Source organism: Rhipicephalus microplus, chromosome 2 (assembly GCF_043290135.1).
Source record: "Rhipicephalus microplus isolate Deutch F79 chromosome 2, USDA_Rmic, whole genome shotgun sequence".
NCBI classification, from domain to species: Eukaryota; Metazoa; Arthropoda; class Arachnida; order Ixodida; family Ixodidae; genus Rhipicephalus; species Rhipicephalus microplus.
The window spans coordinates 17,449,115-17,476,125 of NC_134701.1; the positions used below are offsets into that span (position 1 = coordinate 17,449,115).

Genomic DNA, 27,011 nt, shown 5'->3' on the forward strand with positions numbered 1-27,011 from the left:
GACCGAGGCAAGGCGTTCCTGTTCACTACTCTTGATTAAATTCTAAAAACTTGTGGCACACTTCATAAGGCCGATTCCGTTTACCACCCGCAGCCAAACGGCCTTACAGAGCGATTCCACCGGACTCTGATAGACATGATATCCATGTACATCGAACCGAACCACAATAACTAGAACAAAATTTTGTCATTGGTAACGTTCGCCCACAACGCCACTGTTCAACGAACCACCAACTATTCACCTTCTTTCCTAGTCTACGGTCGTGCGCCGACATTTCCCATTGACGCCTCTTTCGTCAATGTAACGACAAAAACACCCACGACTACGCCCGAACATTTCATCTTCAGGCTCACTAACACACGGCAGCATGCTCAACTTAACACGGAGGCAAGTAAACAAGACTGCAAGCAACACTATGACATCTTTCGTCGAGACGTCACTTTCCGTTCTGGAGATAAAGTACTACTTTGGACGCCTGTTTGTAGACCAGGATTGTGTGAAAAATTTCAGTCACGCTTTCTCGCACCTTACGTTGTTTGTGAACGAATATCTCCTGTCAATTACCTTGTCACTCCCGTCGATGGCTGCTCAGATCGTCGTTACTGTGCCTCTGAGATAGCACATGTTTCACGTCTTAAAACCTTTTGTTTGCCGTACCTTTTTAACCTAAGTTTGCGCCAGGCTGGCCGCTCAAGTGCGCGGGGAAATAAGTGTGAGCATTATTTACGCGTCCTATCTTTTCATCCGTACATAATCATCTTCACCACTCCAGTTTAGGTTGTGGTGCACATACTCGAAAAAATAATAAAGAAGAGTCTTGAGGGTCCTGGACGCCGTCTTACAATATATATATATATATATATATATATATATATATATATATATATATATATATATATATATATATATATATATATGAGATATAACAGACAGTAATGCCAAGGAATGTACAGGGGAAGTTATTAAAACCAATAGAATGTAAATAAGAAGAAAGAAAAGTGGATGAAAAAATTACCAACTGTGAGCAGGAATCGACCCTACGACCTTCGAATTACGCGTTCGATGCTCTAACCACTGAGCTATCACAGCGGCCCTCCCTCCATCCACTTTTTTGGGTTTTATCTGTGAATTTAGAGGTAGGAGCGACAGTCAGCGCCATCTATAAGCCAAACGACGAGTGTGAGAACACTCTTATGCGCATGTTTGGCGTCACGTAGCACGTGAACTTATTATGAGCGGGCAGCTGATTAATTGTCCCTCTTATACAACCCAAACACGCCAAGTCTGCCAGTACGAGACCCTCGTTCGATGAAATAAGGGAAAGAAGTGTATACCTAAGGGCTCGTTTTTCCGTGTTTTAACACAATATTAATGAGATATAACAGACAGTAATGCCAAGGAATGTACAGGGGAAGTTATTAAAACCAATAGAATGTAAATAAGAAGAAAGAAAAGTGGATGAAAAAATTACCAACTGTGAGCAGGAATCGAACCTACGACCTTCGAATTACGCGTTCGATGCTCTAACCACTGAGCTATCACAGCGGCCCTCCCTCCATCCACTTTTTTGGGTTTTATCTGTGAATTTAGAGGTAGGAGCGACAGTCAGCGCCATCTATAAGCCAAACGACGAGTGTGAGAACACTCTTATGCGCATGTTTGGCGTCACGTAGCACGTGAACTTATTATGAGCGGGCAGCTGATTAATTGTCCCTCTTATACAACCCGAACACGCCAAGTCTGCCAGTACGAGACCCTCGTTCAATGAAATAAGGGAAAGAAGTGTATACCTAAGGGCTCGTTTTTCCGTGTTTTAACACAATATTAATGAGATATAACAGACAGTAATGCCAAGGAGTGTACAGGGGAAGTTATTAAAACCAATAGAATGTAAATAAGAAGAAATAAAAGTGGATGAAAAAATTACCAACTGTGAGCAGGAATCGAACCTACGACCTTCGAATTACGCGTTCGATGCTCTAACCACTGAGCTATCACAGCGGCCCTCCCTCCATCCACTTTTTTGGGTTTTATCTGTGAATTTAGAGGTAGGAGCGACAGTCAGCGACATCTATAAGCCAAACGACGAGTGTGAGAACACTCTTATGCGCATGTTTGGCGTCACGTAGCACGTGAACTTATTATGAGCGGGCAGCTAAATAATTGTCCCTCTTATACAACCCAATTAATCAGCTGCCCGCTCATAATAAGTTCACGTGCTACGTGACGCCAAACATGCGCATAAGAGTGTTCTCACACTCGTCGTTTGGCTTATAGATGGCGCTGACTGTCGCTCCTACCTCTAAATTCACAGATAAAACCCAAAAAAGTGGATGGAGGGAGGGCCGCTGTGATAGCTCAGTGGTTAGAGCATCGAACGCGTAATTCGAAGGTCGTAGGTTCGATTCCTGATCACAGTTGGTAATTTTTTCATCCACTTTTCTTTCTTCTTATTTACATTCTATTGGTTTTAATACCTTCCCCTGTACATTCCTTGGCATTACTGTCTGTTATATCTCATTAATATTGTGTTAAAACACGGAAAAACGAGCCCTTAGGTATACACTTCTTTCCCTTATTTCATTGAACGAGGGTCTCGTACTGGCAGACTTGGCGTGTTTGGGTTGTATAAGAGGGACAATTAATCAGCTGCCCGCTCATAATAAGTTCACGTGCTACGTGACGCCAAACATGCGCATAAGAGTGTTCTCACACTCGTCGTTTGGCTTATAGATGGCGCTGACTGTCGCTCCTACCTCTAAATTCACAGATAAAACCCAAAAAAGTGGATGGAGGGAGGGCCGCTGTGATAGCTCAGTGGTTAGAGCATCGAACGCGTAATTCGAAGGTCGTAGGTTCGATTCCTGCTCACTGTTTGTAATTTTTTCATCCACTTTTCTTTCTTCTTATTTACATTCTATTGGTTTTAATAACTTCCCCTGTACATTCCTTGGCATTACCGCCTGTTATATCTCATTAATATTGTGTTAAAACACGGAAAAACGAGCCCTTAGGTATACACTTCTTTCCCTTATATATATATATATATATATATATATATATATATATATATATATATATATATATATATATATATATATATATATATATATATATATTTATATTCAAGTAGATCCTCCGTGAGCGGTCACAACGTGGTTTATTTCGACGTTTCGGCCTAGAGTCTGGCCTTCATCCTGATGTCTGGCCTAGATCCTGATGAAGGCGAGACTCTAGGCCGAAATCGATACGTCGAAATAAACCACGTTGTGACCACTCACGGAGGATCGACTTGACTTTATGCAACACTACGGCCACTCAACCACCATGCCTCTCTCTCTCTCTCTCTCTCTCTCTCTCTATATATATATATATATATATATTTATATATATATATATATATATATATATATATATATATATATATATATATATATATATATATTGTCATGACTAAGAAAGACACTGGGGCTTCGGCGCGCTGATAGCTAGGAGGAAGAGAAGAACGAAGTCAGAATAGGAACAGCTGGCCCAGGATCGGGTGTTGTCTCTTGTTCTCTGTCTAGTACATCAAAGTGGCGCAGTTGACAAAGAAGTCTTACGTCCCGGCTTCGTCATCCAGGACGGCCGCGATAAGCGCCGCTTAAACACGGCGTCAAGACCTCCTCGGCAGCTGTTCACCTGCCGCCCCTGCCACCACCATTCGGGGACGGCGTCGAGGCCTCATCGGCGGCTGCAGTACACTTTACCGGTACCATTTCAAAAGGGACGCCGTCCACGCGTCCGTGGCTATGGATTCTGCCGTTAGCGCAAGCCGACAAGTGAACCCTCTGCGGGAAGCTACCGGTACGTGTCTTCGTGGTTCGTCGGCAGTGCAGGTGTCTCCATCCAGGAACGCCGTTCATGCTTCTTTGGCGATGGAGTAAACAATCCGGCTGCTGCTTCAGCTGCCCATCGGACCATCAGTAGATGGCGTTCATGCCTCCTCTGTGGTACCAGGGCACCACCCAATGGACACCATGCTACCACTTCGTGGCCGTAATACGCATGGGCTCCTGTCCTTCGGGAATGATGTTCAAGCTTCCCACGGCCTGCATTTCCTGTCCGGAACTTTTCCAACACATGAGCCGCCAAGAAACGCTGTTCATGCTTCCTTGGACGTGCGTGTCACCACCGTGAGTACTACTAGAACCACGTACTTCACAGACGCGAACCAAAGCGGTTCAGAAGCTTCGTGCGACAATGCCGTGGAGGTGCGGCGTACCATTGCACTGCTCCGCACCGAGACTAACAAACTGACAGCGTTGATCGCCGAGCTAGCTCCTACATTGTCGCCAGCATTGTGTGACATTAACGGAGTGTTGGATGTAGCTGCCTCATACGACCTTGAGGCAAGCACACCAGAGCAACTCAGGGGGCTTCGGTCTTCTCTGATCGAGCTCTCACACCAGCTCGACTGCTTCGCGTCGGTGATCTCTGTGTGGCCACCTGCTACCTCACAATCACCAGCCGTCTGCAAACTACCGGAATTCCACGGGGTCCGGAACGACGCCAACAGCTGGGTGGCAACCGTCAACGCGATAGCAATGCGCGAGGCCTGGACGGAATCTCAGAAACGGACCGTGGCTGTAGACCGTATTGGGGAAGGTGCAGCGGCAGGGCACCGGTATGAAGGCTTCAAGCAGCAGTCCTGGGTGGAGTGGAGCTCCAAGCTCATAGCTGCCTTCGGCCGGACACTCTCCGATCTCCCTTCCACCACCAAGTCCAACCTGACCTGTACCGAGGATGGAGTTCACAAAGGGTTCCATCTCGAGGCTCCAGCTGAGCACTCCAGTTCTCCACATGAGCTTCCAGACTCGTCGCTGGTACCGGACCCAAATTCGTGTCAGCCATCGGCCACCCTGTCCTCTTTTGTGGGGGGAGACACAGAGGTGCACAGGGTAGCGGGACCCTTCGTCAACGTGCCCACTACCATATATCGAGCTCAAGTGGGGTAGCAGCTCGATGTCTCATCGCAGTCCTCCAGTCTGACAACAGGCAACAAGACCACTCTCGAGCCTCAGAAATTGGCATCGCAGCCTGTCCAAAACGCCGACATCAATGAACACCAGTGCCTCAAACTCTACCAACGGAATTGCCTGCTAAGCGTGCTGCAACCGCTACGAGACAGCCATGGTCACCGACGAGAGTGTTCGACAGCCCCGCAAGGCGAGTCATCGCGTCCATGAGAGGGACCTCACAGACGCGACCAATACGATGACAGCTTCACAGAATGTCCTGCCGCAGATTCCAAGTACGGCAGTGAATTATGTTTTCTGCCACACATCACAGAAGTTGCGTACCCCCTCTCGACACCAGCCAAGGCACCTAGCGCGTCTTTTGGGATACGCTTTTGGCAACCCTCACCCGGCGTTTTACGTCAGCCGCTGATTTTGCGGCCCGTCCGAAGAGCGCTGTCAGGTGCATGCTTAGCTGCTTCCCACAGAGAGTCTTTGCATGGCTGAGACCAACCGCAACGATGCAGCCAGTCTCGACCTCCCGATGACTTGTGGCAGACTCCGGCACCCAGTTCCAGTGTGGTCGAGGCCAACCTCTGAGATGCAGCCAGTATCGACTACCAGATCTACTTGTGGCGAATACTCGGACCAAATCGCAGCATGGCCGAGGGCGTCGGCCGCAACGGGGCAGCCAGTGCCGGCCGCCTGAGTCCACAGCACTTTTTCAAGAGACATCTTGGCGCGCAGAAGAGCCACCGGCTCGAGGCAGCCAGTGCCATCCACCAGAGACGCTTTCCCCAGACCATCGCTCCATCTTGCCTTGTGGTCCGTGCTGACCACCACGAGGCAGCCAAGCCTGCCCACCAGAAACTTTGCTGCCAGCTCCGTGTGCACGCAGTCATGACCGAGTGTCATGACCAAGAAAGACACTGGAGCTCCGGCGCGCGGATAGCTAGAGTGAGGAAGAGAAGAACGAAGTCAATAAGAACAGCTGGCCCAGAATCAGGTGTTGTCTCTTGTTCTCTGTCTAGTACATCACAATATATATATTCATGCAATACCCTTTAGCACAGCTACTATTTTCAGGTGGTGCATTTCTCATCTGACTACGTTAGACTTGAACTAGTTTTGAGACCTCATACTCGAAAAGATGAAATCTACAGTGTGCATTTGTAGAGACACGCTATATTCCGCTTCGCCAACTGTAAGCTATTGGCGCAGGGCTACCCAGGATGTTTTTTTTTTTTGAGGAGGTGTGGTGTGCAGCAGAACGCCTAACTTTGGCAATTGGTGGTCGCTGTGAATGCGTGTAACTATTTTAGTACACCCCGAAAAGTTAAATTACGATAACAATTCGTGGTGTAGGGGGGTCAGATTCTTTCCTATCCCCTCTTTATTTGTGGCTTTCTGGTTCTGCGTGCGTGTGACGCAGTAATTGTTTCTTAATCTCACAGCTATCTGAGCACAGCTAACTTACAATAAATCAGCGAAGTTATTTTGATTAGTGTAGACGCCTAACCAACGAAGAAAGAGTTAAGAGAGAAGAAATCAGTATAAGACACAACCGTTCTGAATTATATTCGATCTGTAACAAGGGCTTTTATGGAACTCAAATTCAGTAGATTGGCGTGTCATACTTCAGGGGCTCTGACATCATGTGCTAAACATGAATGCTAGGCTGGTATGAAGAAATCTGCTTCGAGAAAGCGCGACGGAGGAGCCGAAGCACATAGCAGTTCCTGTAGGCGGCGCACGGCTCTTTCAGTACTATTCGACTGCAGCGCTACCGCTGTGGGCAACGCGGAAGTGATCAGACGGCGAGGCGTAGTCACGCCACATAACACTTTTAGTACATTCTTCCAGAGGCTCTATAGCACCTGCTTGGCGCACACGCCTTCCTTCGTTTTCGAAGATAACTGCCAAACGGAAATCGTGTCTAAGGTGCCTCGATGCGTTCGTTCGCCTTCGCTGCACAGACCGAGACTCAGTGACACAGCGCTTCCAGAATACAATTCATCGATTTTATCGCGCAGAGCATCGAATAAACGTTTTGCCCAATCTCTCCAAACGCAAGTATCGTCTTTCGATGACATTTGTAGTGAAACGTGTAGATACGGGGCCAATTTTGTTTTAGAGCAATCTTCCACTTTTAGTTGGACATGATTCTTAGTTGATGATGATGATTTGTGGGGTTTAACGTCCCAAAACCACCATTTGATTATGAGAGACGCCGTAGTGGAGGGCTCCGGAAATTTTGACCACCTGGGGTTCTTTAACGTGCAACCAAATCTGAGTACACGGGCCTACAACATTTCCGCCTCCTTCGGAAATGCAGCCGCCGCAGCCGGGAATCGAACCCGCGACCTGCGGGTCAGCAGCCGAGTGCCTTAGCCACTAGACCACCGCGGCGGGGCATGAGTCTTAGTTGTGTCAGAGGAATGAAAGTTGTCCTTCATCATTTTCGCGCGACGCGTACTTGATTACATGTTGTAATGAGAGCTCAAGTTCTGGGGCCGCTCTCCAGTGTGGCACTACAGCACCGCTGGCACTGATGTTGTATCTAATAAAACAAGCGAAAGTGGTTGCTTGGGCGTGTTGGCACGCTATTGTGAATAAAGAAGCAGCGTGAAAAACGAGAGACCAGACGAAGAAGAACGCAGACAGAGGGCTGACTTACACCAAAAACTTTATTCTTCAAACCACACATATATACCTATGCAGTGGAACAAAAAAAAGAAGAAACGCAAGTGATGGTCTCAGAAAATTTAAGAGTGAAGATTATGAAACTAATTATCATAGCTCGTGCAATCAGCCAGATAAGAAGACATCTTCCTTTTCTGAAAGATCAACCGAAGGCCTATTCACGGATGTGTCTCTCAGTCTAGCAATCTCAAGGGCCTCCAGCATTTCACGGGTAAAAGCTGGTCCTGATGACGCTTGACAATCGCACATAATTGAAAACCAGGGACGCACCCAGAATCTCGGCAAGGAATGCCTAGGTGGCCAGATACTATCGAGGTAATGCCGTAAGCGTGTTTCTTGAAACGCTCATTGAAACATGGCCTACTTTGTCTTATGTATAGTTTACAACGGGACAATGGTATCGAACACACCACGCCATGAACGCATGTAATGAACTTTTTCCGATGCTTAGTTGCGTAGATTGTGGTCTCCCTAGCTTCTGGGTTGAGGGCCCTACACAGGCTAGCCAGCTTCTTAGGGGCAGAAAAAACAACCTAGACGTCGCACATGCCGGCTATTTTCTTTAGGTTGTGGGCTACACCGTGTATGTATGAATTGACAGCGCACTTCTCATTTTGCGGCCTACATTTACAAGTCAGAGCAAGCAAACCTTGACTCATTTTTCGTTCTTTAGGCAAACATGTAGCCACAGTGGTCAGCAGGCAACACGGGTATCCAGTATTGGTAAGGCGTTCTACCTGCATAATAAAACTGGCCTGTATCTTGTGGTAGCATGAATTTTCGAATCGTGCGCGAAGCAGGCCTTCGTTATTGCCCTTTTTACAACTTTAGAGTCCGACGAAGCAAACGGTAGCAAAGGCTCACTAGCTGGTGGGGCATACTACCAACAAACATGGTCCTATAACAGTAAGGCTCAAATATAGGAAGTGAATAGTTCCCTCCTCAGAAACTTCATGACTTAAAACAAGAGGCGATGGGTGTTTGGGCATCAATGAATAATTCGAAACTCATCTTTTTCTCAGCATCAATTATTTTAGCCAGTCCATTAAGGTTTAGCTTTTTAAAAAAAAATTTCACCTTGGTCTCAACCTTTAAAAGCGAAACGTTATCTTTAAGATTGAACACTGCTGAAATTGCCTCGCTGCTCTAGTAGTCTCTCGTTTTTCGCGCTGTTTCTTTTTTCATATCAAAACAATCACTTACCAAAGAGACGATATCTTGGCGGACCATGCTGCTTTCTCCCTGGTGTTTCTATTCAAATAGTTCCTGAAACTAGCACATGATTGTTAGAACAAATGCATGATTCTTTTGTCCTTCTCTTGAAAAACAGTCTGCACTGTTTTCTTTTCTTGGCCCTGTAAATGCAATATGCCTTTTGTAAAGTACAGCCAAATAATATCTCTGTTTTAATCCTACCTTCATTCGTCTGCTTCATTTATTCTACTGCTTAGTTATTCATTTATATTCCCTCGAGTTTAGTCCTCTGGCAAGGCAATTCAGGAAAGAAATAGGTCCTTATATACCCATTTAAATATATAAGGAGAATGTTTGGTGCGTTATACAGCACCAAACGTTCTGCTTATATATTTACTGCTTCGTAAAATGACTAAATTGTGTTATAATATTAGGAGCAATAATTAGGAGCCATCAGAAATATCTTAAAAAGCTTATTAGCGAAACATTGTTACGTCAAATGGTACGTTTTTTATGAACCTTCCAACAAGCCATTTCAAGTAATTTAACATTGGCATGCACTGATTTCTTTATTGTCTTACTTTAACAGGTACATACATTGACAATATTCCATGAATAATTCCATATCTTTTAGGAGTTCCACCTGTATCGTTCATCTCGACTTATTCACCACGAATGCTTGAAACAAAACGGCTTCTGTATTTCAGTTGTTGTTGTTTTTCTTTGTTAGTGTGTTCTACATTTTTTTTTGCTATTACTTATTCCCAGGTAATCGTAGCAATAGGGGGCTGTAAGCAGCCTTGTACATCGATGAAGCGTGTAACTGTGCTGCCATGCACTCTTTTTTTTTCATTTTGTTGTGATCGGGCCTAAGGCTTATCACCACTCGGCGCAAGCCGCCCGCAATGTTCCGCCTACTTCGAGATTACCGTAGATTGTGCTGCTAAGACTGCACACATATCCTTTTGTGACAGCCGCATGTCGATGGAGGTGAAATGCTAGAGGCGCATGTACCTAATTTTTATTGCACGTTAAAGAACACCACGATCAAATTTTTTGGATCCCTTCACATTGGTGGTCCTCATAAGCATATCGTGCTTTTCGGACGTAATAAGTGAAATATTTTACAGAATATGCGCAGTACGCGTACTCTTTCTAATTCGCGAGCTTAGACATGCACCAGCGCTAACGCTGGAAGGTGCGGCCACTGCTGTACAAATACGAGACGCATTCTGCCGATAATCAGATTACCGAACGACGATGACACCTAATGGCGCTATCAGAGTTAGGGCACTTCGTCTGTGCTTAGAATTACATTGTTTTCTGGACACAAGCTAGCTCAGTAGTTAGTTTAATTTCCACCAGAGTGACTCCCACTTTGTTCATAGTCACCATCCCGTGGCAATATAGTAGGTCAGAGGCATTTCTAAAGTGCACACTTTCTCTCGCTCAAACAAATCGATTGCAGGTTAGTGAGTAATAGATAATCATAGGTTTACGCCTGCGGATAAGAGGTATAAGAAAAAGGATAGCAGCTTTAGGTGGTATACGCAGGCCTCCCTATATACACAATGTTCCATAAAAATGCCTGCTACCGACGTTTTTGCAAACGGTCTAGATGGACAAGCTGAAACTACACAACAGTATTTGCACCACCATCGTGCGAAGGCTCCTTATTCAAGCTGATGTGATTAGATGGCAATCCACTCGCTGGTCGACAAGCTCAGCAGCGCCTTCCACCAATTCTAGAACTGCGAATCAAGAACCACTGTCAGCGAAGTGTCTACAGATCTGTCTCTATAGACAAGTTGGTACACCATGATGAGAAGTGTACCTAATAGCGCGGAAGCAAACACAAGGGCACAAAAACCTACGTTTCTCGTAAGAAAGCTATTTTACTTTGAGACAAACTTTTGATATACCAACCAACATTTTATTAAAGTAAAATTGGGGATGGAGACGGAAATGCTGTGGTTCCGTGTGCTCAGATTTGGGTGCACGTTAAAGAACCCAAAGTGGTGGAACTTTTTGGAGCCCTCCATTACGGCGTCTCTCATAATATTATGGTAGTTTTGGGAAGTTAAACCACAGATATTGATCCAAGTAAAATTGGGCACATTTCAGGAATTTTCAAGCCGTCATTTTTGTGCACACGCGTTCGCAACTAGATTATGGGTGTCTATAAGAACACATTTGCTAATGTATCAAAGTATCTTAAGATACAATTGAAATTTAGCCAATGGGATGCAATTTTCGAAGCAGTATCTTGTATCTGTATTTCCAATGCTTTTGTCGAAGTATATTGAATCATATCGCGACACAATTTCAAAGTATCTTTGCCCAGCCCTGCTCCACACCCTTTTGAGAGAATTTCAATCTTGCTTTGCCTATTCCCCTACAGTCGGTCAAACGCTCCTCATAAATCACTGAATTGTTATCGATGATGATGTTTGCCCAATCTGTTAGCAACCTTACCGTGTTTCGGCTAAAGAATGCGAGGCTATACAAACGCCGGTAGAGGCGATGCTTGACGATAGTGTCATTCTACAATCCGTAAGCCCGTGGTCTTCGCCTGCCGTTCTACTGAAGAAAGGTGGAACGCTGCGTTTCTGTACTGCTTACAGGAAACTCAATAGCGTCACCAAAAAAATATACGGCGGATCCACGAGGTGAATGATGATGAAATTGGGCGAAGCTCCAGGAAGTAATACCGTGAAATTTGCTTCTGTTAATACGCCTGGCGATATGCGCACTTTCTCGCCGCTTCTCATTGTCGAACGTTTTCAAGATATGCTTCGCGATTTTGACGCTGACCTGCCGCAGCAGCTTCTTGTTCACGTACGACGGGATCTTGCTGATGCTGCCTTGTTGATGTGGCTTCTTGTTCCCGTACAGCAGAATCTTGCCGACGCTGACGTGCCGCTGCAGCTTCTTGTTCACGTACGACGGGATCTTGCCGACGCTGCCTTGCTGCTGTGGCTTATTGTTCCCGTACAGCAGAATCTTGCCGACGCTGCCTTGCTGATGTGGCCTCTCGTTCCCGTCAGGAAGGATCTTGGCGACGCTGACGTGCCGCTGCAGCTTGTTGTTAACGTATGGCGGGATCTTGCCTACACTGTTTTGCTGATGTGGCTTCTTGTTCCCGTACAGCAGGATCTTGGCGGTAACGTCGCGCAGCTTCCCAGCGCGCTTCTGTCTCGCGTGCTCTCACTCCAGGGTCCTGTCCGCAAGCGCGCGCCGCCACTTATTCATACATCCTTATTCATACGAGCATCCTTATTCATACGAGCACACACCGACGGCAACAAGCATCGGCAACTACAAACCTGTATCGATATGGTTTTGATTATAAAACCATATCGACTGTTTTTTTGTGTGCAAACTTATGCTCTGAGGCGATATTGAGTCAAACCCTGGACCCGATATTCAAAAAATACTAGATAAGGTTTTGGAAGGGCAGAAAGAAATTCTGAAGAGTATCTCTGATATAAAATCGGAACAAAACGCCCAACGGGAAACATTCACAGCTGTCCTTCAAAAAGTTTCTAATCTAGAAACGCTTCTTAACACCATGAACAAATCTACTTGCAAGATCGATAACTTTGATAAAAGTTTAAATGAACTAAAAACATCGGTAGCAGATCAGTCAGAGAAGATAGTCGATATTGAAGACCGTAGTCGGCGATCAAACCTAGTAGTGTACGGCCTCACTGAAAAACCCAACGAAACTGAGGCCGTCTTAAGAAAAGAAGTGGTGGATGAACTGTTTTGTAAAAAACTTAATGTATCCTGCAACTCGATTGGTCGTATACATAGACTTGGTAGACAAGCTGGAAATCGTCCCGTAATCATGTATCTTCAGGATTTCACGGAAAAACAAGAAATATTAAAAAACGCAAAAAACTTGAAGGAACTGAAATCTACATTCAAAACGATTACTCCCGTTGCACACTGCGTCGACGTAAACTACTGTGGGAAAGTGGAAAAAATTGACAAAGCAAATGGGAAAAAGCCATATCTTGTACACGATAAGTTACGGATCCATGACGACACTTTTATGTGGGACGATAGCAAGAACATGCGCGTGAAGGTTCTAACCGTTCCAAAGCCGACGCCAGTTTCAAGCACAGTTAGTGCATGACAAGCCCTTCGCCGATGTAATCAAAATTTGCGCCTCCTTAATATTAATGCTCAAAGCATTGTTAACAAAACCGTAGAACTCGAAAGTATCTTGTTAACCTACACACCCCACATCACCGTCCTTACGGAAACTTGGTTAAACGATAATTATTCTGATGAAGATATAGTACCGGAAAGCTACAAAATAATTAGACGAGATAGACCGAATAGAGGTGGTGGTGTCGCTGTTGTCTTGAATACTCACACAACCACTATTCTTTTAGATCAAATAGAAGATCATGAAAGCTTATGCCTACAGTTAAACGTCTTTGGAAATACAATTATCTTAATTGCCGTTTACCGTCCACCGTCTTCAGAAGTAGAATTTTTAACCAAGCTTTATGATTACTCACTCAAGCATTCCAAAAACCACTTGATTATTGCCGGTGATTTTAATCTCCCGAACATCAACTGGGCAAAGTTACGCTCTCCATGTTTTAGCGATCAAGTTGTTTTTAATATTATGTTGGCGTGTGATCTAGATCAAGCAGTAGGAACTCCAACACGCGTTCAGGAAAATACGGCATTCATTCTTGATCTCGTTTTTTATAGTAAAAGTTTCTCCAATGTATATGTATCTGTAGAAGACGGTCTGTCCGACCATAAGCTTGTCCTTTTCTCATGTTCTGTAGTAGATCTATCTGACCAGGTGCCCTTACAGCGAAAAATGTTGAAAGACTTTAGTAGGGCTAATGATGAATCTGTTCTCGACTATCTTGATTTGTCTTTCGACGGTTTTTCAGGCAATGATGCTAATTATCTGTGGAAAAAGTTCCGGTCGCTGTGTGAGTTTTGCCTCGAAAATTTTATTCCAAACAAAGCTAAAAAGTCAAACCACAGAAGCCCTTGGATAACCAGAGAAATTATTCATTTAACGCGCAAGGTTAAGAAAACGAAAAGGTGGCAACCGAAAGGCCCGCTGCTTCAAAAGTTAAAAGATACACTTGCTAATATTATACGCGCAGCTAAACTTCATTACTTCTCCGTGACCCTGCCACAGTTCCTAAAAAGTGATCCGGCAAAATTCTGGCGCAAACTTCAGCCTAAGAAACAAAAATCAGTCGAATGTATTAAGCTCGGAGACAAGATTATTCGAGATTCTGAGCAAATCGCGATTGAATTTAACCGCTATTTCCACTCAGTGTTTTCTGACCCGTCCGTGTGTGCCGATTCAAATGATAACTGTATTAAGGTTGATCCAGATTTCATAACATTTGAAGGCATATTTGCCATGCTTCTTAATATCAAATCTAAAACATCATGTGGCCCAGACAACATCCCTAATGTATTTCTTCGTCGCTACGCCGAGTCACTCGCACGTTTCCTGGTTGAAATTTTTCGCTCGTCCTTGTCGCAAGGCATTGTCCCGAAAGACTGGCTCATCGCACGGGTGGTCCCAGTGTTTAAAAAAGGAGATAATGCCATCGTAACAAACTATAGGCCCATATCACAAACTGTGTCGTGTTGTAAACTCATGGAGCACATTATTTCGAACTACATTTTGAACTTCTTAGATGAGCGTAATATTCTGTCACCATTTCAGCACGGGTTTCGTAAGGGCCTTTCTACCACTACTCAGCTCATTACTTCTATTCATTCGTTCTCTGCTGTAATTGACAAATCAGGCCAAACCGACGTAGTTTTCATAGATTTCAGTAAAGCCTTCGACAGAATTTCCCATTCAAAGGTAATTTTCAAGCTTAATTTACTGGGTCTTCCATCTACAATCGTAAACTGGATAAAATCTTACCTGCATTCCCGCGTTCAATTTGTAGATATAAATGGCTCTCATTCAGACTTCCTTCCTGTTAACTCCGGCGTCCCCCAGGGAAGTGTTCTGGGACCATTACTTTTCCTGATTTATATTAGCGATGTAGTATCATGTGTTAAAGAAGGCGTTGAAATACGATTATTTGCAGATGACTGTTTGTTATCCAGCACAATTAATTCTTCTAATGATCAGCAAATTCTAAACGATAGCCTTGACGCAATAAATAATTGGTGCGACCTTTGGGACATGAAACTAAATACTGAGAAAACCGTATTTATGCGTATTACCAACAAAAAGCAACCATATGAACATCAGTACACAATCAATGGTCTTCCTATCTCGCGAACTGATAGCTTTAAATATCTTGGCGTTACAATTACTAGTAATCTAACATGGTCCTCCCACATTCTTAATGTATGCGCCTCAGCACGACGAAAACTAGGCTTACTAAGACATAAACTGAAAAATTCGCCTGCGAACATAAAGCTTCTTGCTTATAACACAATAGTACGACCATGCCTTGAATACGCATGCATAGTCTGGGATCCACATACAACAAAAGACATTGACAATCTCGAAAAAATCCAAAGATTAGCCGTCCGCTTCATTTACAACCGATACCGCCGTTATGACTCCCCGACAGAACTAATGCAGATGAATAAAATCGCTACTTTGGAATCTCGACGCAAAATGAATAGGCTAAAATTTCTTTTCCAATTATCACACGGGAATATCAGACTCGAAACATCGGCCTTCCTGACTCCGTTATCATCGCGTCCCACCAGGAATTACCATTCTGCAAAGTTCTCGCCTATCACAGCGCGCACTAACAATTTTAAGTATTCTTTTTTTCCCCGCACTATAACCGACTGGAATAACCTCCCGCATGAAATTCTTTCATCTGACAATGTGCTGAAATCTATTGATCAAATGTTTGACTTGTAAAATTTTGTATTAATATTTTATAGTGTTTTCAAAATATTTTGTATTGTCCTGTTTATTGTTTTTACCTCGCTAAAGATTCTATAATTGTTCTAACGGCTCTAAAACCCCCACTCCTGCTTGGGCCCATTTGTGGCCTGCAGTATTGTATAAATAAATGAATAAATAATAAACATTGCTTTAGAAAACACCTGGCGTCTTTCGTTAAGCAGCTTGGGTCTTCTTTTTGTTTTGCTTTAGAAACATCTGGGGTCTTTTCGTTTTGCTTTTAGAAAACATCTGGCGTCTTTTTTTGGTTTATAGCATCAATCAACGGCGTTTTGAAGAAAATTTTTTTTATTGTTTTATCACGCACAGGAGAAATCTCACCAGGCACTACTTTGGAGGTAAACAATGGCTGCTACTGGGAATGAGAGACAGCATAAGTCGGCTTTTAACACTTCTACTTCTACTAAAGTTTCCTACTGGAACATGCCGATGGCCTTCCAGTAGATAGAAGAATTCGGCTTTTAGTGAACGCGCACGCTGCAAATTTTTTTTTATTGTTCAACAACGCACAGGAGAATTCACCCACCGGCACCCCCTTGGAGGTCAAAGCGTAAGACTGGTTACACACTACGACTACGACTACGACTACGAGGGGCGAACGGGTGCCGCTATAAGGAGCTTTGCCCCTAAAAAAACGTTCACCCGCTTCCACAGGTTGACGTTTTTCGCAACAGGTTGTGACGGGGAAAATAGTTTTCATCGATCGATTTTAAGAGCGGCTATTGGTATATAGAGGTCGACGAGCGAGACCGAGAGAAGGCAGCGTTTATACTCCAGATGGGCTTTATAAATTTTGAGTTCTTCCTTTCAGCCTGTGTTCTGCCCTAGCAACATTTCAGCGGACGATGAATACTGTTCTCGCTGGGAGTAAGCGGAAAACCTGCCTTATATACCTCGACGATGTCGTCATCTTCTCTGACAGCTTCAAAGAACATCTGAAGCGTCTGAGAATGGTTATGGAAGCTACTCGTTCTGCCGAACTCAAGCTGAAACCCCAGGAGTGCCATTCCAGCTACGAAGAGCTCTGATTCCTGGGACATGTCATGGGTGCGGATGGAGTTCGGCCTGATTTAGACAAAACTGCCGCAATCGCCACCTTTCCTGTTGCGTTAGACAAACAAGCATTGTGACGTTTCCTCGGCCTGTGTGCTTATTATCATCGATACATCGCCAACTTCTCGACGATAGCCGAACCACTCACACTACTCACCCGAGATGACGTTCCATGTGCCTGCATGACTACAGGGCAAGAGAGTTGCGGCTTTCACAAAGTCGCCGCAACGAATAAAAACATCACCTGTTTTTGCACAATTTGACATGAACACTGCTACTGAAGTGCACACAGGTGCCAGCAACGTAGGAATTGGGGCTGTCCTTGTACAAAAGAACAATGGCGTTAAGCATGTCATAGCTTACGCCAAGTGTACAGTCTCTCGAATCAAAGCCATCTACTCTACTGCAGAGAAGGAATGCCTGGAAGTCATGTGCGCAACGGCAAAGTTTCGACCTTACCTCCACGGCCATCCCCTTCAAGATGGCGACTGATGCCCACTCACTCTGTTGGCTGGGCAATCTCCGCGATTTGTCTGGCCGTTTTGCTCTCTGGAGCTTGCGCTTGCAGGAGCTTGGTAGCACGATTGTGTATAGGTCAGGGCGAAAATGCAAAGATGCCGACGTCCTTTCTCGATCACCAGTAAGAAATCCTGGTATGGACTTGGATGTTGTTGATTACTTTCTCAGAATATTCAGTGATTCTGGCAGCGAGTGGATCATGTCTAGGAAGCGAGTGGATCAAGAATTGCGCACTGTTGTAGATACCTTTCAAAGCTGAAACTCGCACGCTCCTCGGCGCATTGCTCATGAGCTGTCATTCGTTTGCCTCACAGAGGGCACCTCAATTACGAGAAAAATGCTCGAGGTAGCAACAAAGCCTTTCTGCTTGTCGTGCCAGCTGCCATGCGTGATGACATCCTCCTCGCGTGCCACGATGAGCCCACGTCAGGACACCTGGGCTATTCACGAACTCTCGTCAGAGTGCGCAAGCAGTACTACTGGCCAGAGTTATCGACTAGTGTACACCGCTGCGTGGATGGCTGCCGCCAGTGCCAGCGTAGCAAGATACCACCAGTGAAACCTGCAGGCCTTCTCCACTCAGTTGCACCAACACCCTGGGACCTGGTGGTAGTCCTCCAGGGCCCTTCTCTTTGGCGTCTACTGAAGCAAAACAATTATAGTCGCAACCGATTACTTGACCCGTTACGCGGACAAAGGCGTTACCCCGAGGCACGGCGTCTGAAATCACGAAGTTATGCATGTACGACATCGTCCCACAGCATGGCGTGCCTTTTGGTGTTCTTACAGACACACAAACGTCTTTCACAGCACAAATACTGGGGGAGATATTCAGGCTAAGCTGCACAAGCCACTGAAAAACAGCAGCTTACTATCCATAAACAGTACGACTGACGGAGAGTCTCAACAAGACCCCAGCACACACGTTGTGCATGTATGTGGATGTCAGCACAAACCTGCGGAAATATCCTGTTATCGTCACGTTCGCTTACAATGCCGCAATACAGAAAACAACGCAATTTTCACGCTTCCACCTTGTTTACGCATGAAAAGTACAAACCATGCTTTACGCTATGCTGCCGTGGCCCCTTGCCATCAATAGCGATGACATTGCTCCAGAAGCAGAGCAATACACATAGTACGCCGAAGAAGCTCGTAAGCTGGCTGTTTGCACCATTTTGGCACCCGTCTTGGCATTAATGTTGCGAAACAAGCTGAAATATATTACCGTTTCTACTCGAGAAAAGGTACACAATAGTAAGGGGCATAATGGAGCTAGCTAGAAATATTCAGAATATTAGCACTCCTGCTGAACTTGTGTTAGCAATGCACCTGCTTTTATTTTTGTTGATGCTCTAAGAACTTATATTCTTAATACTTTTTCGCATGCGAACACTCAACACTTTTGCAAATAAATGTTTTTCATAAAAAGGGTCATGACATGTTCACCCAGCAATTGACGGTTTTTGGTGAAAAACGAAGGTAGAGGGTCAAATATGCTTGTACACGTCTGCAAACTGAACTGTGAGAGATTATTTCATTCCAACATAAGCAGCAGAAGTCATCAGCGGTAAACTTCGTCTACCGCCATCGTTCATCATTTTGTCACGGCATGCGTGACGTCACAAGACGAAGGAGCAGTGTCGTCGTCTGCTACCAAGCAGCACCTTCCGCACGCGGTCAGTGTTGCGAATGTTGCTTGCTGCGTGGTCCGCACATGTCAGTGGGCTGCCAGTGTTGCGGTGTGTTACCGGTACCATCATCATATATGTGGTGACAACGTCGTGTTCGTTGCGCATTTTGACTTCGACTCCATCGCCACTAGCTCAAGCGACAAAGAAAGCGTCGAAGACTGTGTGAACCAAGATGCCAACGACCTTGCCGCTGTGGCAGACGTTGCAGACGGGTTTCCGCATAAATAAGCAGCTTTATTTTAAGCGTGTCAGGTTGAGAAGCGAGCTTGGAATACGGAGGTTCGTCAGCGCTGCATCCGCGAGAAAGTGTTACTTAGCTCCGTGAAATAGGCAAAGCGTGAAGACTTTTGTTGGCTAGCATACGTGCATGAACGACTTTTGGGGCTGAACATAATGAGTAAATGTTCGTAGCAATGCTGCGCATTGTGACCATTGTTTTTCAACAGGTCCTTCCGTCTGGCATATGTAAACATAAAGCGAAGCGAACGGCATGTCAGTGCAGCGCTAGGCCTACTTTCGAGTTACACCTTGGCCGAATCTTTGCTTCAACTTTATCGATTGCATTTGTTTACAGTAAAAAAATAACAAGTTTCACGCTCCTTCATTAGGCTGTCTGCGATGTGTTTTAATAAATATTTATCTGTAGTCGCAAATGGCATTTGCATTTCATATTCACGGGACACTTTTTGACTTCCGAAATCGCTTGCTGCAAGTACCAGTGCCACATGGGTGACGCGGTGGCATTGTTTCAGCCCCTGTAAGACGTTTAGTTCCAAAGAAAATTTGTACAACGCAGAAAAAGTTCGATTGCAGCGCAGCTGACCACGCAACACGATCGCCCTCTAGAATGCAGACCGTACAGAAGCTCGCCCAGCAAGCGGTTTATGACGTAACTGCTAGCGATCGTACCAGTGTTGAGAGACTGTCAGGCCGCTCACTCGTTTTTAAAAATATTCAATTATAAATTAACGGCTCGATTGAATTCCCTCAAATTTTTTAAGATTTTTTTGTGAACGTGCGAGAATCAACGCACACAACACAGATCATAGTTAAAAATTAGGTGTTGTGACCCCTTTAAAACTAGGCATACTTCTTTTTCACATATTTCTAGCTCGATAAGCAAAACTGTGACTCAAGACTATCGTGACTGCTTGTTATACAAAGCTGCCTTTGGTGCTAGGGCATACTTTTTGATTAGTTAATTGCCATGTTTCATTATTATTCAGATCTGAATTGTAGAGGTTGGTTTATTGCCATGGGTCAAAGCCTTTGTGATGCCCCTGAAAAATACTTTTCTAGTGAGTGGAACTTGAATCAAGAATTTTCAGATGAAGCCTACGTCCAGTAAAGTGTTTTTTATGAAAAATATAAAATACTATTTGCTTTCTATTGCCCACATATACCTAAAAAAGCGTGCTTCATATTTCTGAATAATATTCTTCAGAGATAATAACTTTTTAAAACACTCTGTCATTCGGTGTTTCACCTTAACACCAGTGTATCGCATAATCGGTGCTCTTTTTTGGGCTGTTCAGCCCGCCTCGGTGGATCAGTGGCTGGAGACTAAGGTCATGGATTCAATCCCGGCCGTGGCGGTCGCATCTCGATGGAGACAAAAAGCTAGAGGCTTGTGTACAGTGTGATGTCAGTGCACGTTAAAGAACACCAGATTGTCAAAATTTGCGGAGCCCTCCCGTATACCATCTCTCATAATCAAATCCTATAATGATAAACTTGGGGGCAGCGTTTACAGAGTTGTCAGTCAGTATCAGAGCGAGATTAAACTGCAAAGAGCACACATAATTCCAGTGAACAGGGCCACCATTACTCAGCCCCAAAACAACAACGTTGTCGTTTTTTTCCTTCGCTGTCAATTTATCGGCTCTGATGGAGCGATATTTCTATACCCACCACATTTAATTATTTTGTTCTTGTTTCAAAATTTGTTTTACCATGAAGGTACGAGGTACCTTCATGGTAAAACCTTCATGGGGAGAGGCTATCTTATATGTATGTAAAATAGGCAAAAATTATCTTGAACTTGACAAGGGTTAACATATAACATAAAAAGCACGTAAGTACAATACACACCGTAACTATACAAGGTGACTCGCAGTAGCACAAAAAAAAAGAAAATTTCACGCAAGGAAACTGCAGGTATTTAATTAGTTAAAAGGCTTTTTTAAAATATACGCTGACGACACCAACGTCTTTTTTTCAGCAAACACACTTACTCAGCTTCAGAAAGTGATAAACGAATATCTTGTTCAGTTGGATGGTTGGCTTCACGCTAATAAACTATCCCTAAATAAAAAGGAATCTAATTACGTCCTCTTTAAGCCCGTTAATAAGTCCTGTGACACAGAGCTTACGCTAACGTATCAGGGCACCGTCTTAGACCGCGTAAAATGTCAGAAATTTTTAGGCGTATGGTTTGAGGGAAGCATGTCGTGGAATACACACATCAATAAACTCACTTCAGAGCTAAGCAGTGCCGTCGGTATAATAATTAATCTATCCCATTTATTTCCTTTACATCTAAAAAAGGCGATATATTACGCGTATTTCTACTCCCGCTTATCTTATTGCACACTTGTTTGGGGTACCACAACAACTACTAATTACTACGAACTGGAAACAATGCAAAAGAAAGTGCTCAGACTTTTCGAGAACTATTTTGGTGAGCCAAAAGACTTACCCACAAATCCTTTATTTGTTAAGTATAATTTGCTTAAAGCAACCAAACTATACGATTATAAACTCCTCCTGCACATACAAAAACATGATCTGATAGACATGGCACATGCAACATCAAGACGTTATCCACTACGTCATACACAGACACCAATACCAAGAACACGTACGAACTACAGAAGGTCCGCCCTCACTTATCAGATACCTGCACTAATAAATTTTGTATCTTCACAAATAAATTTTGATATGCCATTCCATAGATTTAAAAACAAATAAGACTTACCTATTAATTGACTGCGCAGCCGTTACAGCATAACCTCAATAACTGTCACTGCACCACTGTTCTTGCATTGCATTTTTTATACGTTCAAACGTTTGCATTTCCGGTATGTGCAGTTATCCTAGTTATATGGGTGCATTTTAATTTCTGATGGATTTACGTGTTACATTCATTTTGCTGTATCTGTGCATTTTTGTTGTACCTCCTTATATTTACTTTGCTATTTACCGATGCTATTATATCTTGTCAAGTTGTATAAGTTGTATCATGTCGTGTTAGTTATACTTTTTATTCGCTGCTGCCTGTACGGTCCCCCAGGTCCCTTGAAGCTGTTTTTCAACAGCTTTCTTGCCTGGGAAACCCCCAACTTTTTGTGTAGGAAATAAACCCAAACCCAAACCCAAAATGTATCGAATGTTGCATGCTTGTCATAGAGCCTAGGAGCTCTATGACAAGCATAGAGCTCCTTGGCTCTATGAGCTCCTTGGCTCTGGTTCCATTCCCCAGAAGTCTTGGGCGATGACAATGAATGAGCAATTATGTCGAGAATGTTTTCTGCGAGCAGCAAGCGATTCGCTGTCTGTGTGCCAGCTATTTCTAAAAGGGCGCCATGATAAGCCTTCGGACGAGAGACATGCACTAGGACAGTTTTTAAAGCAGCATTTGATGAGTTCGATTAGCTAGTTGTCGGAGAATCTTACGGGTGACAGATGTCACCTGGTGCGCTACTCGGTAGGGCCTGACGTATCGTGATAGAAGCGTCGCGCTGACGCCGGCACGACGAGATGGAAGCCACAGTTGAGCGAGAGAGTCCGGAGAAAAATCAGCATCCCTGTATGGACTGCCATAATTAAGGGACTTTTGTGTAGTCCAGGATAGTGAGAGCCAAGTGCAGGCTACTGTGCGTGCGATGTGAGCTCGGATAATGACATCTTCACCATATGAAATCATGGATGTTGGGTCAAACGGAAGCAGGGTAATGAAAGGCAACAAAGGATCGCGCCCAAAGAGAACATAAAAGGGTGAATCGCCGGCAGTTCCGTGACGCGATGAGTTAGAGGCAAAGCGGACGGACGTGAGGGCAAGGTCTCAATCGGTGTGGTCATCGGAAACGTACATAGGAAGCATGTCTGTGAGTGTGGTTAAGTCGTTTGGTGAACCCGTTGGTCGGAGGAATGTAAGTGCTTAAGGTATGACATTCCAAAATCTAGATGGGAGCCGACAGACGAAAACAACGTAGTGGGATAATGAGGGTTAACATTGGAAGCGCCGAAGACTTGCTGGTCGACGTTTCGATAGGAGGACTTATATTTTTCAAAGGCGCCGTGTCATTTTTGGCGTGTTAGTAATAAAGGGGTTAGTGGTGACGTCAACATCTAACGGAGACACGCACTACCACCAGGAGTTGACGTCGTTGACGTCACCACTAACCCTTAATCTAACACGCCAAGAATGACACGGCACCTTTGAAAAATATAGGTCTTCCTACCGAAACGTCGGCCAGTCCGTCTGAGGCACATCCGCTGTTAACCATAAGAACCCTATTATAGTATGACGAGTACCACAAGATCGCAGTAGGTCCTCGACTACCCGAGAGAGGAAGCAGTTGATTGATTGATATGTGGGGTTTAACGTCCCAAAACAACCATATGATTGATAGATGGCGTAGTGGAGGGCTCCGGAAATTTCGACCAGCTGGGGTTCTTCAACGTGCACCCAAATCTGAGCACACGGGCCTACAGCGCTTCCGCCTCCATCGGAAATGCAGCCGCCGCAGCCGGGATTCGATCCCGCGACCTGCGGGTTAGCAGCCGAGTACCTTAGCCACTAGACCACCGCAGCGGGGCAGAGAGGAAGCAGTGACCAAGGACTGTGATAAGGTGTGAAGAGGCGCCGTGCTCGAGAATGACGTCATATAGGAGGAAAACAGCAATATCGGTCGAGCAGCAGGTCGGTGAAGGTCGACTGATTGCGCACGGAGTGGCATGACCCGTAGCTACTGCAAACCATTTATTTCCAGTGGTCGAAGTTGGGAAGGGCTAAAGCAAGTCCAATCTCACTCGATGAAACGGCTCGGCTGGAACCTCGAAATGTTGAAGGTGACTGCCAGGGGAAGTAATTGTTCTTTTTTTTTTTTTTTGGTGCTGGCAGGGTTCGCAAGTCGCAACGTTGTGGTGAACCGACCAATGGTGGCCCTTCCAGAAATGATATACGCACAGCGCTCACTTCTAACTAATTTATTCGTGGCTCTAAGGCTTGAATAGATACATAAAACACATGTGAGGACTTGTGCGCACTAACCCCATAGAAGGCCTACAGCATACATTATCAATACATACAGCTTATCAATTTCAGAGCCTAAAACCAATAAACCGGAATACCCTTGGTAAAAGCGACGCTTACACAGTGATCTTTTGTTTCAATGAAAAAGACCTCTAACACTTCACGAGAAGTCTTACTTGCGCTTCTGCCGAGAGTCTTGGTCTCGGAAAATTGTGCATCACAACCACACGAGATGACATGCGCAACCAGGTGCGCATACTTGTCATATTGTTTCTTTTTTTTAATTTTGGGCGTGATTCCTTAACCAGTCATTGATACATCGTTCGGTTTGGCCAACGTTCACTTTTCCGCAGGATAAGTGTATGGAGTACACGACACCCGCGAAACATTCAACAAAGGCCCTCTCATGCTTTTTCTCGAAGCCGCGCTTTCTCGAAGCCGCGCTACTCGAACACACGCTCGCACACTCTTTCAATTTTTTTCGGGTGCTGAAAGCACCATTAACTCTAAGGCATAATTACCCTAAAAAGGAGTAACGGCGCCCAATAGGCACGCGCGGTGAACATATAGACGTCAGACTCTGCCCAGGTGGTACTGCGAAAAATGCCGTCATCAGCACCGCCATCGACGCGCCGGCCACAAATGGGAACTGCAAAGCGAGCCGACCAAAAGCGAACGTGCATAGACACTCTTTTTTTGTTGCTGTTAAGGCGCGGTTTCATGAAAATCAAGGACCTAGCGAACTTCCTACTTCAATCCAGCCTCGCTTCAGAAAAGTAAGAAGCTCATCAAAACGAACAGTGGGTGCAATGCGAAAGATGTTTTAGTTATTTCGGCGTACTGCAAGTAGCACATTTAGTGCAAGCAACCATCGCATAACATCCATTACAGGCAAGCAATCCGACGTTCATTTTGTAACGCATGAATGCATTGAACTGGGGCATACACATGATGCCAAAGCAATGAAGTGCATTCAGGACGAATAGCTCTGGCAATTTTTGTCATTGTGGTTGCATTCTCCATCGAAATCTCGCTTCCTGTGCATTGAACTGTTTTCTTACGCACGCTATAGTGTTGTGTTGAAGGTTGTCATCTGTTTGTATATGCTGTAAATGGGGATACATGCGTGTCCCCTTTCTCAGTTGACAACGAAATGCAAAATCGGGGCCTCCGAGATAGCTCCGGCAATCGCGGAGACCAATGTCAAGAAAAAAGAAATAAATTGTGGTCACGATCATTTTGCAGTTAACCTGTATGACGTACATGTTGACACTTCACAGATAAAACCCGAACTTAGAGCCTTGAAAGCCCTCAGCCGTAATGCTATGGAGCTTCAGGTTATCGACGGGCATGGCGTGTGCGATGTTTATCGCGCGCGTCGCCTTTCTACAGCTGCAGGGCGCACACCACGGTTGGACGCCATGTTAAGCTTCATAATCAAAGTTACCATGGTTCCCCTGCATATCAAAACTACTCAAAATCATAACTTGAGACCTACATACTCACATTTTCTTATGCGAGTGGCAGTAGACAGCGCGAGTGATTCGCTTATTAGCAAACACAACAGCCCGTATCCAGTGCTCTCGCCATTCTGCTTTGCGAAAGCTGCGGAAAACAGTCTAACTTAAGTCCTTTACGTCCGTAGCAATTCACAACGCAACTGTAGCGTCAACTGGGGTCTTTTTTATTAGAGCGCGGAGCTGTTGCGTCTACTCTTGTTTTCGCAGTCGTTCTAGCGAGTGAACCGGCAAGCACTTTACGGTGGTTCGGTGACGCGTCTTACGAGCGGAGAAAAATTCGTAGCTCTTTTTCTGAATGTTATTGCGAAAATACACCTATTATTTAGCTCAATCGCTGTTTCGTACGCTGTATTTCCATCTGGTTGCGCAGCTAACTGTGCAAGGGAGTCGGGCTTTGCACTACTGAAAACTGCGTCGACAGGTGGCGCTGCATGTCCGCGAAGCTCGGACTTCCAGCGGAGTTCGGTTCGGACTGTCACGGTGGATGGACGTGTTTTTGAGCGCTCGCGATCGACTGGGCAGATAAGTTGTCTTGCACGTTTTAAGCTTGTCTTTATAATTATAAGGCAGCAGTTTAAATTCCTGTAGCACTTATTTTATTGTACGGCTTTCTCGGGAGTCCGTCACCAGGTATTTATTACCTTGTGCGTTTGCGTGTGTTTGAAATTTTTTGTTTTTTGTTGTTTTTTTCTTTTGCCACCCCGCAGGGGAGGTGCACGTGCATTGAACACGCAAGAGCTGTAAGAGAGCTTAGACTTTCTCTTTTCCATAAGGCAGGGCTCGCGTTTTGTAATTATCGAGTGAGACAAGTCATAGGGACAATTGGTGTCGGAAAGACATGGTTAAAAAGACTTTAGTGTTCAGGATGTGGGGTGGCTTTGAAAGTGGACCCAAATGTAGAAGCGGAAGGAGAAGAGGCTGACGCGAAGTGTAGGCAATGTGAGGCCGAGGAAAAAATGGAGAAAATGGTGGTTGCCCAGAGTGACCTGCTAATAAGAATCACCGAACTCGAGATTGCGTTGGTGACAAAGAAAGAGAAAACGAGGGCTATGGGAGAAAGGCTGAAGTTCGCCGAGGAAGCACTAGCCAAGGTGAACAGAGGAGCGGCATACGGAGAGAACAGTATGGAACTGG

At 44.8% G+C, this 27,011-nt stretch overlaps 1 protein-coding gene and 2 non-coding genes across 5 annotated transcripts in view; all 3 read right to left on the minus strand.

Moving 5' to 3' along the window:
* The window catches only part of LOC142796175 (uncharacterized), a 436,093-nt gene that overhangs the window by 234,617 nt on the left and 174,465 nt on the right, over positions 1-27,011 (minus strand). The gene's annotated exons all lie outside the window — the stretch shown is intronic.
* Positions 1,473-1,545, minus strand: TRNAT-CGU (transfer RNA threonine (anticodon CGU)). Its single transcript has one exon. It is a non-coding gene; the product is annotated as a tRNA-Thr (tRNA).
* TRNAT-CGU (transfer RNA threonine (anticodon CGU)) lies at positions 1,929-2,001 on the minus strand. The gene has a single exon. It is a non-coding gene; the product is annotated as a tRNA-Thr (tRNA).